Source organism: Coregonus lavaretus (genome assembly GCF_964263955.1).
Source record: "Coregonus lavaretus genome assembly, chromosome: 12".
Classification (NCBI taxonomy): Eukaryota; Metazoa; Chordata; class Actinopteri; order Salmoniformes; family Salmonidae; genus Coregonus; species Coregonus lavaretus.
The window spans coordinates 21,679,090-21,695,390 of record NC_139999.1 but is presented as its reverse complement, the minus strand read 5'-3'; the positions used below and the strand labels follow the sequence as shown (position 1 = coordinate 21,695,390).

General features: G+C 42.9%; 1 protein-coding gene across 1 annotated transcript in view; it reads left to right on the top strand.

Annotated features, from left to right (window-relative positions):
* LOC311139059 (chemokine-like protein TAFA-1) overlaps positions 1-16,301 on the top strand; it is a 278,014-nt gene that overhangs the window by 55,838 nt on the left and 205,875 nt on the right. The window lies entirely within an intron of this gene.

Genomic DNA, 16,301 nt, shown 5'->3' with positions numbered 1-16,301 from the left:
CTGCAGTGTCTACACTGCTAAGTGCCAAATCAATGCTAACCTATTTCACCAGAACCTCTTGAAAGGACCAGACATTACCCCACCACTTTATCTCCCAGTCAAATCACACATGGAAGACGATACGGCGGGCCATGTTTCTTCTCTAAATAATGCTCTTAAATTATAGATTAAACAAGAGCTCTCTGCGGTACAAAGGCTAATTTGGAGAGCCGACACGTGAGCGTAATCAGAATGAAGAGGAGAGTAGAGGAGAGTCTCCCTAAGCTCAGAGGCAGAGCTTCAGCTTCAGACAGGAGTAGTGAATTAGACATGGTCTGCTGGTCTTTACGTCCCACATAGCACACACGAGATGAACCGACCGACCGACGCGCTCGCTCTCCTTAACCCAGGGCCTTGCCATTAAACACAATGGAATTAAAATGCACATGTCTTCATTAACATGAGGGTTAAGGCATGGAAGCACAAATTAATCCCTTGTTACGATATTCTGAGTACCATCACATATGGTCCTTTTGCGGAGCAATTATATCTATGAGCGAGGCAGCCATGCATGTCAGGTTGTATCGGATGGTTCCAGCCTTTTATGATTGTTGTGGTTCTTTTGTGAATCCTGGTTTCAGATAGGCCTCAGGAGAGATATCATTATGAGGGAAGGGAATGGTGCCCTGCTCTTTAAATACACAGACTAGTTGAACAGCTGGTGGTTGTTGTTTACATTTTACTGCCTGGGCATTAAAATCATTCTCACAATGTCTCCTGCGAGCGTGGCAGAGAAAATATAAGTTCTGCAATGTTAAGAGAAAGTCAAAGAATGTTTGTTAGCCTAATGGAATGACTGGCAGTGTTATAATTTAGCGACATGTTATCTTTCCTCGCCATGACTTTCATTGGCTTTAAGATGCTGAGATGTTTTCACTGCACACTAGTCTATTAATGTCAGTCGGAAGGTGTTAGCTAACTGGCGTTTACTGAGTGGTACTCAGTGATGTGTTATGTTGTATTTGCTCCAAATATAACGCTTTGTATTCAGGACATAAAGTTAGTTGATTTGCCAATAGGTGTCCTTCTTTGAGAGGCATTGGAAAATCTCCCTGATCTTGTGGAATCTGTGTCTGAAATTAACTGCTTGAACCATGGACCTCACAGATAACTGTATGTGTGGGTTACAGATAGGAGGTAGTCATTCATAAATCATGTTAAACACTATTATTACACACAGAGTCTATGCAACTTATGTGACTTGTTAAGACAATTTTTACACCTGAACTTATTTAGTCTTGCCGTAACAAAGGGGTTGAATACTTATTGACTCAAGACATTTCAGCTTTTAATTTTTAATTAATTTGTAGAAATGTCTAAAAACATAATTCTATTTTGACATTATGGGGTATTGTGTGTAAGCAAGTGACACAAAATCTCAATTTAATCCATTTCAAATTCATGCTGTAGCACAACAAAATGTAGAAAAGTCAAGGGGTGTGAATACTTTCTGAAGGCACTGTATCTGTGTGTGTGTGTACATATATGTGCGTCCGTATGTGTGCAGCATGCGTGTGTGTGCCTGTGTGTTTGCATTTGGATGTCCTCATGTTCATCTATACTGTAACTGTATATATCTATCTGTCTGTATGAACAAATACAATCCTGAATATATCTTTTTCCAAACATAAGGATAGTACTCCAGTATCCAGTGTTTTAGTTTGAAAAGCCTCTCACAGTCCCCAAAGCTTGTTCTGATTCAGTCAGCAACACTGTATACATTTCACAACATTAAAAGTGACAGTGTTCGCCTCAAACACGTTCGAGATAGATTTACAAACACGGAATTGATAGATAGCTCAAACAAATATAATAACACCACATTATTGTCACGTGTTCGCATCGGATTTCCAGCCTCCTCGTTATGTATAGTTATCTGCCTTTAATTCCTTTAAATGAATGTTCTAGCTCCCAACAGAGAATTCCCACTGGGCACACCATGTAATATCAATGTGGAGAATTGGGTAATATTTGGTAGATACGTTGATCAGTGAGATTCCAACCTATTTTCACCCACTCAAAAAGACAGCCAAAAGTTTGTTTAATTCCCAATGTGTTATCACTATGCTTTCAACCATCTAAAAGCACAACCAAATTCCAATGGAAAAACGATGTGTGATTTTTGGATTAGTTGTCACCTAAATGTGTTATCACTGTGCATTCACCCATTTAAAAGCACACCAAAGTTCAAATGGGAATACAATATCAGATATTTTGTTTATTGATACATCAACTTAATGTGTTATCACTGTGCTTCATGAAATGACCTGGATTGCAGTTCAGATTACGTTCAAGTACATGGTGCAAGTGATCAATGCCATTTGAGATTCTGTGCAGATTATTACTGTATAGCAATTGTGAAGATTTCCAAAGACCTGCAACCCTGAACATGCAGACATTTATTGTTACAGTAACCTCAAAATATGGCCATGGATGTGTTACTCATTTTAAAGTTGAATAACTCAGATGCTAAGCTACAGGACTGTTTTTCTAGCACAGACTGGAATATGTTCCGGGATTCTTCAGATAGCATTGAGGAGTACACCACATCAGTCACTGGCTTCATCAATAATTGCATCGATGACGTCATCCCCACAGTGACCGTACGTACATACCCCAACCAGAAGCCATGGATTACAGGCAAGATCCGCACTGAGCTAAAGGGTAGAGCTGCCGCTTTCAAGGAGCGGGACTATGCCCTCAGACGAACCATCAAACAGGCAAAGAGTCAATACAGGACTAAGATTGAATCGTACCAACCCCGGCTCTGACGCTCGTCGGATGTGGCAGGGCTTGAAAACTATTACAGACTACAAAGGGAAGCGCAGCCGCGAACTGCCCAGTGACACAAGCCTACCAGACGAGCTAAATCACTTCTATGCTCGCTTTGAGGCAAGCAACACTGAAGCATGCATGAGAGCACCAGCTGTTCCGGATGACTATGTGATCACGCTCTCCGTAGCCGATGTGAGTAAGACTTTTAAGCAGGTCAACATTCACAAGGCCAGACGGATTACCAGGACGTGTACTCCGAGCATGAGCTGACCAACTGGCAAGTGTCTTCACTGACATTTTCAACATGTCCCTGACTGAGTCTGTAATACCAACATGTTTCAAGCAGACCACCATAGTCCCTGTGCCCAAGGACACTAAGATAACCTGCCTAAATGACTACCGACACGTAGCACTCACGTCTGTAGCCATGAAGTGCTTTGAAAGGCTGGTCATGGCTCACATCAACACCATTATCCCAGAAACCCTAGACCCACTCCAATTTGCATACTGCCCCAACAGATCCACATATGATGCAATCTCTATTACACTCCACACTGCCCTTTCCCATCTGGACAAGAGGAACACCTACGTCAGAATGCTATTCATTGACTACAGCTCAGCGTTCAACACCATAGTGCCTTCAAAGCTCATCACAAAGCTAAGGATCCTGGGACTAAACACCTCCTTCTGCAAATGGATCCTGGACTTCCTGATGGGCCGCCCCCAGGTGGTAAGGGTAGGTAACAACACGTCTGCCACGCTGATCCTCAACACGGGGGCCCCTCAGGGGTGCGTGCTCAGTCCCCTCCTGTACTCCCTGTTCACCCATGACTGCATGGCCAGGCACGACTCCAACACCATCATTACGTTTGCAGACGACACAACAGTGGTAGGCCTGATCACTGACAACGATGAGACAGCCTATAGGGAGGAGGTCAGAGACCTGGCCGTGTGGTGCCAGGATAACAACCTCTCCCTCAACGTGATCAAGACAAAGGAGATGATTGTGGACTACAGGAAAAAAAAGAGGACTGAGCACGCCCCCATTCTCATCGACAGGGCTGTAGTGGAACAGGTTGAGAGCTTCAAGTTCCTTGGTGTCCACATCACCAACGAACTATCATGGTCCAAACACACCAAGACAGTTGTGAAGAGGGCACGACAAAACCTATTCCCCCTCAGGAGACTGAAAAGATTTGGCATGGGTCCTCAGATCCTCAAAAAGTTCTACAGCTGCACCATCGTGAGCATCCTGATTGGTTGCATCACCGCCTGGTATGGCAACTGCTCGGCCTCCGACCGCAAGGCACTACAGAGGGTAGTGCGTACGGCCCAGTAAATCACTGGGACCAAGCTTCCTGCCATACAGGACCTCTATACCAGGCGGTGTCAGAGGAAGGCCCTACTAATTGTCAAGACTCAAGCCACCCTAGTCATAGACTGTTCTCTCTGCTACCGCACGGCAAGCGGTACCGGAGCGCCAAGTCTAGGTCCAAAAGGCTTCTCAACAGCTTCTACCCCCAAGCCATAAGACTCCTGAACAGCTAATAATGGCTACCCGGACTATTTGCACTGCATTGTTGGTTAAGGGCTTGTAAGTAAGCATTTAACTGTAATGTCTACACCTGCTGTATTCGGCGCATGTGGCAAATACATTTTGATTTTGATTTGATTTGATTTGATTTTGAATAAATACTGTTACATTAGTTTGTAAGATAGCCCTAACATTAGGCTATTTACTGTCTTACATTTCATTTGCTCTGTTGAAACTACCCTTTGGAATGTCTTCGATAGGAGCAGTGAATCTATGAAGTGGAGATTTCTCAACAAGCATTCTCACAATAGCACATTGGTTATACAGTGACTAAGCTAAGCAGAGCTGGGCTTAGTTAAAACCTTGGATGGGAGACCGAAGGGATAGCTGTAGATAGATCAACTCTCCAATAGGAGGTGTTACCCAGCCTTGTTATCATAGTAATAAACAATGTCCATATTAGGAATGCACCCTTTTCCCATCCAATGAATGGGAAAATTGACAATGTAACCTTCTTGATTGACTTTGGGAAGAAGAAAGGCTTCCTGTGCATTCTTGTCTTTATACGTGATTGATTCAATGGTTTAAGTCATAGTTGACAAAAGACATCTGTTTAATCCCCACAATGGTGACTGAGCTCACTCTGTCAGGTAGGTGATACCTTTGAATAGCTTTGAGAGTCTTAAACTAAAAACCGACAAAAACTCAGGCCTTGAAAAGGTAATTAGCTAGCTGTCTACTGTCTGCAGAGTCCTCTTAGAAGCAAATGTTTTCAAAGCTTCTCTTGCTTCAAAACAGAAGTCCCTTAAGATATACATCAATTATTTCTCTATTTATTATTTACCAACTCAGCAACGGTAAACAATGTGGAACCTATTCTATGTACACCTAAGCTCAGCTCCTCAGGGAGTAAAGAATGTGGATTTTAGCCGTCCATCTCCACATCCATTCTCTTCACTTTCTATTGTGCTCACTGCTCTCCCGCTCTTCAAGCTCCAAACTTTAAAAACACATGCTGCAGAGCAAATAACATTGTCTGCCGCTCGCAATTATATGACTTATTCATAACAACCAGCAAGAGGGGGAGACAGAACGAGAGAGAACGAGAGCAATGAAGAGACGGAGAGAGAGAAAGAAAGGGAAAGAGATGTTACATAAAAGGACTGGTGAAAAGATGAAGTGATGGGTCCTTGCCGCCATGGTAACAAACGGCAGCTTTTGCTCTGACTCACCTAGCTGTACGGTCCCTGGGCTTGACACTAATGTCTGGTGACACCCCAGTCAGCCTGCTCATGGGGGCTAAGCAGGACCTCCTTTCAACAGGGCTGGTGATCAGTCACAGAGGACCTTACACACACACACAGTGGGACCCCTCTCTCGTTCCCAGTGCTACACCCACTCTATCCAAACATGACTGCACTCTTTTTTCTTGATGCAAAGTCAATATGCCCATATCTCTAAGGAGGTGATTTGAATCTTGATCTGCATAGAATGGATCTATGCATATGTTATCTTTTGACCCCTGTCTCATGCTGCCATGGAGGTTTGTAACATGTACTTTGGTCAAATCTAGCATGTGCAGAAGCCCCAACAGCATGATAGAACAGCTCACAATCTACAATAGTTATTCATGGCCAGGTCTCTGTTCGAGAATATCTTATTTATTTTTCAAATTTCGCCGTAATTGGTTTAAATAAAAGTTAAATTGTCACGACTTCCGCCGAGGCTGCCTCCCCTCCTTGTTAGGGCAGGTTTCGGCGTTCGTCGTCACCGGCTTACTAGCTACTGCCGATCCCATTCTCATCACTCCACTTGTCATGTCTTGTCTTGTCAATCACACACACCTAGTGCTCATTCCCCTAATTAGTATGTTTATAAGTGTTCCCTCTGTTCCCCTTGTCTTTGTGAGTGATTGTTTATTGTGAGAGCGAGTAGCTTGGTTGAGCTACTCTTCTATTGTACTTGCCAAGGTGGAATATTTTTCCCTTGTATTAGTTTCGTTGTCACGCTGGGAGCGTTTGATTTATGTAAACGGAATAAACTCTGGACTTCGGTGTTTTACCTCCTGCGCCTGACTCCTTCATTCACACCTTATCACATAAATAGAATTAGCATCTCCAGAGCTGGTGTGTCTTGCAGTTTCAATAAGCATGTCTAATGCTGGACCACAGTGAATCCACTGTCAGATCATACGTCCTGAGGACCAACAGCATTAGGAGGTACTAGAGCATCTCTGAGACGTGAAGTCTCTGAGAAATGTCTCTGTGCTGCCAAGTTATACATCACTGGAGTAGTTATGCTTTTGCAATACATTGCTCGCTGAGGTGATGACTGGTTTGGCTTTTGACTTAGACAGTTAACTCAATCAGCACTCTTCCCATGGCTCATCGTGAATTCTGTTTGAAGAGCCTGATAGATAAATTAAGTCATATACAACATCCAAAGAGCAGCTGTTGGAGAGATTAAAGGCTCAGACATCGCCTCACACATCTTCACACTGTGTCAGCCCCAGACATCACTGAACACTCCACATTCATAAGGAGGCGAGAGAACACACCGGAGATGTGCGTGTTATTATTGTAGCCTATTCAGGTCTTTATTTTACAAGACTTCACCATCATACAGTAACAGTACATACCACCTCTGTGACACACAAACCGCATGTTCCCCCAGCAATGGTGTGTGGAGAATGTTGTTACAGTCTCCCACCGCTCCACCATAAGTAAAGCTATCCCACTGTGCACAGACATCAATTCAACGTCTATTCCACGTTGGTTCAACAACATTTCATTGTGTGCCCAGTGGGATGTGAAAGATGAGCACCCCTATCGCCAACAGCTTAATTCATTCAAATGCCGTGTGCATCATCTGACTGTTCACAGATGAGAGATGAGTTGTTCCGTGGGAGATCCTTGGGCCTGAACAAACATTTTCCCACAGCCCCACCGGCTCTCCAGCTGCTGTGCGTCTCATGTTGCCACGGCATCCACCATGGGTCCAGAACCGACATGCCACCGTCGCTACCGGTTCCGGGGATGCCGGTTAGGGAGAAGGTGGGATAGGAAGAGAACGGTAAAATACCGTAAAGTACCGATAAAATGTGCCTATGGTTCACCCCGGTCATCGTTTAACTGCTAACCCTGGTCATCGATCCAAATCCAGCAGATGTTTGAGGCAGGTGTTGAACACTTTGTTGCCCTTAGACACAGAACACTGGTGGAGACTTCATGCAGGGCCATGTGATGCAGGTTGAGGGTTGCCATGGAGACACGAATCTGTAGTGTATAAATGAGAAACTTTAAAACCCCCTCAGGTACCATATGTAGCTTAGATACTTGAGTCTCGCCAACTAAGTGCCTGCATCATCAGACAGACAGCATAACATCTGTTCAGATAGACATGGATTAGGAAAACATTTAGCACATAAAGACAGTTTGACAGGTCATCTGCCTTCCTGCCTCCATGGACTCATTAAGGTAGAGAATGCACAGTGCTGCCCACTAGTCTGTCTGTTACAGTACATAATAACCCACGTTGTTCTCTGGATGAATATTTCTTCATGGCTCTGCTGTTTCTACTGAGAACGTGTAGTCTTCAACACTGTAGTATTATGGGAAAGAAAAGTGCACTGCCTTTGTGAGCTAGAGGGAGCTCAGGGGCCAGAGCCTGAGTGAACTAAAATCATTACAACCTTTTGGACCCGACTCTGCAGAAATAGAGCTCTCCACTCAGGGCTAGGGAGGAGGGGTCAGGGGGCAAATGGTGGCTGAGGAATGGGTCAGTGATTACAGTAAGAGGCCCAGTTGCTTATCGATCCCCTGGCTCAGGCTCATGGGAGTGATTGACTCAGGCTCCATCTCACATGTAGACAGAGATGGAGCTGATGCAGTGAAACTGGGAGAGGAGAAGGTCAAGGAGAGACCAGGGTCATACAGACATAGTAGCTTACAGTGAACTGTTTCAAAATGGAAGAGGAAGTGGCATGTCAGTCTGTTTCATATTGGGAAAACATTGCACATGTGTGACGTGATCCCTATCCCAACCCCATATCCGAAGCCTACATTTTCATAATGATTGACTTCATTACTTCTATTGCCCTTCTACACCCAAAATGATGTAACCATTGCAGTTGTTCTATCTGTTGTCTCTCAGTAGTGTATTTTGTTGTATGATTAGAACTCAAGAACACTACTTAATCAACCTTTATCACTGATCTGCAATGTTATATTCAGTTTTACTTTCATCATAGACCTGCATGATATTTTTTATGACTAATGGTGCAATGTATATATTTACAGAGAAATACAACAAAGTTAATTGCCTATTCAGGCAATCTTTGGCAAAGTGAAATTGTAAAAGGACCAAAAGGCCTTGGAAAAGTGGACTTAAAAGAGCTGTGAAGCTCTAATGGAAAATGCCAAGCTGTGTGATTATGGCTTTTCCACAGCCGTAGCAAGAGGCCACGTTTCAAAAGTTTTACCCACTCCATCATCCCTCCTCCTCTTATAATGAAACAAAGTGTTATTTGTAGTGAAAATAACAGCAGTGCAATTTAACTCTGTGCAATATGTGCTCAAATTACCATACAAATGCACTGTGAAAAGATACCTGTAAAAATAGACATCAAATAGTGGTTAAAATAGGATTAGTTAATTCAGAGCTCTTTGGTTGCTGCTTTTGAGTGTTAATTAAACAATAGTTGTGCTGTATAGGACGGAATATAGGAGCCATATGGAGCTACCGGTAGTACTTTTTATTTACCTGAATACACAGGGTCAAGTGTGTCTATGGCTATGTTCCCGCACACATGCACACACACACACACACACACACACACACACACACACACACACACACACACACACACACACACACACACACACACACACACACACACACACACACACACACACACACACACACACACACACACACACACACACACACACACACACACACACACACACACACATACACACACACACACCACACACACTCATTCAGTCACTCACATACACACACACACACACACACACACACACACACACACACACACACACACACACACACACACACACACACACACACACACACACAGTGGTCTACCTTTCCACTCTGTAATCTGCCTGGCCTCCTGTCCTGTGGGAGTCTGTGCTGTGCAGTGTTGTGTGGGACTGAAAAGAGGAAGGGAAGGTAATACAGTGAAGATATGTGGAGTAGTAACCACCAGTCCATGGTACCACAGGGGCCCTCTCTCGCTCACTCTGCTCCTCCAGTTCAGTTCAGTGCAGCGTTGCCAGCCTGACAGGGACATATGTTATACCCTTCCCCTACTCCCATGAACAATGGCACCATGAAATTGGGTAATATTTAAATGTCTCCAGTACGGTCTCTGCATTGGACATGTGTACTATGCAGTTTCTCCCTAGACATCTCTGTTTTATTTAGGGCTCCTCACTGGCTTGGAAACGATAAGAGCAAAGGCAGATTGCCAAATAAATCAAATTACTCTGTTTAACAGAAGCCGTCGCCACCGCATTTCATCCCAGCATTCGGCGAGCAAGCAGGACTCGACTGGCCCCAGTGCCGATTACCGCCATTCTCCTACGCTAAAAATAGAAGTCAATTTTCAGAGTTTCTTTTCATCAACACGGGGGCTTGTGCCGAGCATATCATTTTCCCATCATACAATTTGGCAGAAAGTTTGGACTAGCATCACTCGATCAAGCTGAGCTCGTCTGCTGGCAGGGAGACGGTAACCTTGCCCGATGGGACATATGCCACCCAGCTGAGAGGAGGCTTTTGCCTGTTTGTTTGTCTTAATCAGCATACTGTACTGGAAAAAGACTGTACAACAAAACTACAGCCAGAGCTGTGGGCAAAGGAACAAGAGTTTTAACAGGAAGTTTGGAAGTTGGGGGGGTTCCTTGATATGATGATTAGTCTGTGACCGGATGGTACTGTATACACAGTAGGGATTAACCCGGGATCCCGGGACTGTCCCGGGACCACTCTTCACATTTCCAGAAAAAATTAAGTTACAAGACCCGGGAAAATACAACATTTTCCCATAGTGTCGCACTAATGCAATTCCACAAAATACACAACATGTGCAGAAGCAGATTGGCAAAAAGAAAAATAGCACATTATCTAAAGAGGTTGTTGCATGGAAGCCTTTAGCCTAGTGTATTTACTTTACACAAAGTCACCATCAATTCAAAGCACACACATAATTGACACTGTTTGACTGCACATGAGACCCAAATGCAGTTTAGTGTTCTCATAAGAACAGAAAATTCGATCCCGGTCCGACCCAAGCCCAGTGAGCTGACGCAAGATCCCAGGCCAGGTCCAACATCACAGAAATTAAATGAGTCCAAACTCCAAAACAGTGGCCTACAGTATATTGATTTAAATTGGTGTTGAGAACAACGTGGCTGAGGCGGGTGGCAGCAGAGTGAGGAGACGAGGAAACAGGCAGCAGAATGAGGAAATGAGGAAACAGCCATTGGTCCTGGAAAAAGTGCAGAAAGGAAAACTCACCTTAGTTATGATCAACTGAATGATGAACATATTGGAATAAAGTAGGCTAATACAATTGAAGGCATGTATCACATTCTGGCTTATACTGAAACTCCCAAAGTCATTTCCAACCGTTATATTAATTTAAAGCAATAGTCGCATGTGGTCACCTAGATTATAATTTCAGCACCGTTTTGATTGGAACACTGCCATCGTGCTGCTTTGAGGCAAGCGTGGGGGACTCGTCTAGATAAATCAGATCTTTGTTTCCACTGAATCTCCATTTGGATATTTAGTAACAATTAGGCTGGCGAAATATGAGCTAAATTGAGGTGAGTGCTGGGGAAATATTAGCTAAATTGAGGTGAGTGCTAATGATCATCTTGATTCTAGTTTGCTCATAGAGCAAACTAGAATAAAGGTGATCATTACACTGTAAAACTTTTCCCAGTAAATTTACAGCATTATACTGGCACCACAGCGGCCAGCTTAATACTGTAATTTTGCTTTACAGCAGAGATGCTGTAATATGTTTTACAGTACTATTTTCCTTACTGTAAAGACATATTACAGCATCTTTGCTGTACATTTACAGGGATGCTTTAATGTTTTACAGTAAGGAAAATAGTACTGTAAAGAAAAATTACAGTATTAAACTGGCAACTCTGGTGCCAGGTTAATGCTGTACATTTACAGCGAAATTCTACCTGAAATATAAATGTAAGAAAAACAATACATTTGTACATAAAATAAATGTGTTCAAATTGGTAACAACATTAAAAACCAATTAACAACAGAATTGACAATAGAAGTAACAAGAAGTTAACACATATGTAACCAATTAAGAGAATCATTACAACACTAACGTAAAAACGATATTGTGTCTGTGCGTGTGGGCTGTGGGGGAGAGAGAGACAAAGAGAGAGACAGAGTTCAAATTGGTATTGTGTACAATCCTAGATCTTCCGATTCAGAGCTCCGAGCTCCAACATGCAGGACTAAGTGAAATAAAACAATGAAAATGGTAATAAGAAAAATTGAAATAGTACTACATACATAATAATAACTGTAGCAGTGATGAGTAAATGAATGTCCATTGGGGTGGACATTGACCATAGGGGGAGCAGCAGTCAGACTAAATGTCCATTGGGGGTGTGGAGACAAAGTGAAATAAAACAATACAAATAGGTAGTAGTGGCTATTCAGCAGCCTGATGGTCTGTGGGTAAAAATTATTGGCCAGTCTTCCAGTTTTCGCCATTATGCTCCTGTGCCAACAGTGTCTGAGTAATGAAAACTGGAGAACAGGCCATGGCTCGGATGGGTGAGGTCCCTGATGATCTTCTTGTCCTTCCTGCGACACCTGGTGTTGTACAGTGGGGAGAACAAGTATTTCACATTGTATGATTTTTAAGTAATTCATTTGCATTTTATTACATGACATAAGTATTTGATCACCTACCAACCAGTAAGAATTCCGGCTCTCACAGACCTGTTAGTTTTTCTTTAAGAAGCCCTTCTGTTCTCCACTCATTACCTGTATTAACTGCACCTGTTTGAACTCGTTACCTGTATAAAAGACACCTGTCCACACACTCAATCAAACAGACTCCAATCTCTCCACAATGGCCAAGACCAGAGAGCTGTGTAAGGACATCAGGGATAAAATTGTAGACCTGCACAAGGTTGGGATGGGCTACAGGACAATATGCAAGCAGCTTGGTGAGAAGGCAACAACTGTTGGCGCAATTATTAGAAAATGGAAAAGTTCAAGATGACGGTCAATCACCCTCGGTCTGGGGCTCCATGCAAGATCTCACCTCGTGGGGCATCAATGATCATGAGGAAGGTGAGGGATCAGCCCAGAACTACACGGCAGGACCTGGTCAATGACCTGAAGAGAGCTGGGACCACAGTCTCAAAGAAAACCATTAGTAACACACTACGCCGTCATGGATTAAAATCCTGCAGCGCACGCAAGGTCCCCCTGCTCAAGCCAGCGCATGTCCAGGCCCGTCTGAAGTTTGCCAATGACCATCTGGATGATCCAGAGGAGGAATGGGAGAAGGTCATGTGGTCTGATGAGACAAAAATAGAGCTTTTTGGTCTAAACTCCACTCGCCGTGTTTGGAGGAAGAATAAGGATGAGTGCAACCCCAAGAACACCATCCCAACCGTGAAGCATGGAGGTGGAAACATCATTCTTTGGGGATGCTTTTCTGCAAAGGGGACATGACGACTGCAGTGTATTGAGGGGAGGATGGATGGGGCCATGTATCGCGAGATCTTGGCCAACAACCTCCTTCCCTCAGTAAGAGCATTGAAGATGGGTTGTGGCTGGGTCTTCCAGCATGACAATGACCCGAAACACACAGCCAGGGCAACTAAGGAGTGGCTCCGTAAGAAGCATCTCAAGGTCCTGGAGTGGCCTAGCCAGTCTCCAGACCTGAACCCAATAGAACATCTTTGGAGGGAGCTGAAAGTCCGTATTGTCCAGCGACAACCCCGAAACCTGAAGGATCTGGAGAAGGTCTGTATGGAGGAGTGGGCCAAAATCCCTGCTGCAGTGTGTGCAAACCTGGTCAAGACCTACAGGAAACATATGATCTCTGTAACTGCAAACAAAGGTTTCTGTACCAAATATTAAGTTCTGCTTTTCTGATGTATCAAATACTTATGTCATGCAATAAAATGCAAATTAATTACTTAAAAATCATACAATGTGATTTTCTGGATTTTTGTTTTAGATTCTGTCTCTCACAGTTGAAGAGTACCTATGATAAAATTACAGACCTCTACATGCTTTGTAAGTAGGAAAACCTGCAAAATCGGCAGTGTATCAAATACTTGTTCTCCACACTGTATGTGTCCTGGAGGGCAGGCAGTGTGCACCCAATGGTGCGTTCAGCTGCGTGTATCACCCTCTGAAGCGCCTTGTGGTCCGCGGCGGTGGAGTTGCCATACCAGGCTGTGATGCAGCCCGATCTATGATCAGGGGCAACTCTGTTTGGGGTAAGGGGGTCCAGAGGAGGTGAAACACACAACAGGACAGTTTGGGCCAGAGAGCATCCAGGAGAGAGAAGTCAGCGCAGCATCAGGTGTTCCTCATGGGGCTCTGTAACAAACCTCCTCAATTCGGATTTGTCAGCTCTTCTCACCCCTAGGACAAGCATAAAAAAGAAAGAATAGAATGAAAGACAGAGAGCACCAGGGCTGTTACTCTGTGGGTAAAAATACAGTGGACAAGGGACATATCAAGCTTGTGTTGTGTGTGTGTGTATGTGTACATACCTCACTAGAGGTCTTCATTCAAACTCAGTGAGCTCTTGGAAGAATGGGGCAAGGTAGGGATTGAGAACAAACAGCTGGCTTCCTCTGGGCCACCATGTCATGCACTTTGTTCCATCTTCAGGATTCATCATCTTGGGTTGATTCGAACCTACAGCATATATCCAATATAGTTAATGAAATAAATTGAGGCATTGAACAAATACAAAGACACCTACTTCAAACCCTAGCAAACTAATAAATTGCTATAGCCTACACAATATCACAGATTATTTGACCAGACTCACAACATTTTCCTTTCTAGCTGTGCCACCAAATGTTTGCATACTACTGGAAAAGTGAACAGGTTTAGCTAATATTGTAACATTATGGAACAATGTTTTTTAAATTAAACAAATGGTTAGCGGGAGAGGCAATATGGACAATCCTGGCCTACAAAACAATGATTTATGTCACGCAGATGAGAGCCAAGTGAACCAAATCACACAGGGTTGTGACAGCTAAGGAGGACACTGTCCCGGTGGTTTTGCCATTCATGCTCTCCCTATTGAGTAGAATATATCACGGTGACATCTAGATGGCTACCAATATTAGTTATTTCTTGTGTAGGCTGCTATTTTACTTGAAATACTGAATAATCCTGAGAGGGGAAAATTCGCCACTTTACTACTTTCCACCGCTGACACTGTGTTAGGCTACAGCTGACCAGTAGCACTGCACCTTAGGTCGGCAGCCACCTCGATACAACATGGTGCACTGGTCATTCGCGTCAGCTTTAGCGGCTCGCGAGTACGGCCCACAACGTGGTTTATGTGTAAAATGCCGCCCGTCAATCCGAAAAAATATGGGTAGTATTTTGTACTGCTAGAAACAAGACATTTTCTCTGTAGTAATAGTGGAAACATAACGGTCACGAATCTGCGCTCAGTGTATTCTCTATGGCACTCAAAGGCTGTGATACAGCCTATAATCACAATATTCTCTGGGTGATGTTTTTCTAGGTCGTTTTTCTATGTAAATGGTAGATTATCAGACACTCAGGAAGAAGGTCTGATTTCATTATTACTGAAACAGGATACAAGTGAAAAATATAAAGATCCAGTCCATTTAAAAAATTGGAGGCCTCTTACACTTCAGTATGTATAGCGCATAGAATTAAAAAGGGATTGTCGGACATTATTCATTCTAATCAGACAGGTTTTTTACATGGAAGATACATTGGAGATAATATAAGGCAAGTACTGGAAACAATAGAACACTATGAAAAATCTGGGAAATCAGGCCTGCTATTCATAGCAGACTTTGAAAAGGCATTTGATAAAGTACGACTGGGATTTATATATAAATGCCTGGAGCATTTCAATTTAGGAGAATCTCTTATAAAATGGGTTAAAATCATGTATAGTAACCCTAGGTGTAAAATAGTAAATAATGGCTATTTCTCATTAAGTTTTAAACTGTCAAGAGGAGTGAAACAAGGTTGTCCACTATCGGCATATCTATTTATTATTGCCATCGAGATGTTAGCTATTAAAATCAGATCCAACAATAACATCAAGGGATTAGAAATCCAGGGCTTAAAAACAAAGGTGTCATTGTACGCTGATGAGTCATGTTTTCTTTTAAATCCACAACTTGAATCCCTCCACAGCCTCATAAAGGATCTAGATACATTTTCTAACGTCTCTGGATTACAACCAAATTATGATAAATGTACTATATTACATATTGGATCACTAAAAAATAAAAATGTTACATTACCATGTAGTTTACCAATAAAATGGTCTGATAGTGATGTGGATATACTCAGAATACATATCCCAAATGAAATAAATGATCTCACTCCAATACATTTTAATAGAAAGTTAGCAAAAATAGATAAGATCTTGCTACCATGGAAAGGTAAATACCTGTTAATTTGTGGAAAAATCACCCTGATTAACTCATTAGTATAATCCCAGTTTACCTATTTGCTTATCGTCTTGCCTATGCCTAGCGAACAGTTTTTTAAATTATATGATAAAAAAATATTCAATTTTTTTGGAACGGCAAACCAGACAAAATTAAATGTGCCTATTTATATAATGAATATGAATTCGGAGGACAGAAATTATTAAATATTAAAGCCTTAGACCTATCACTAA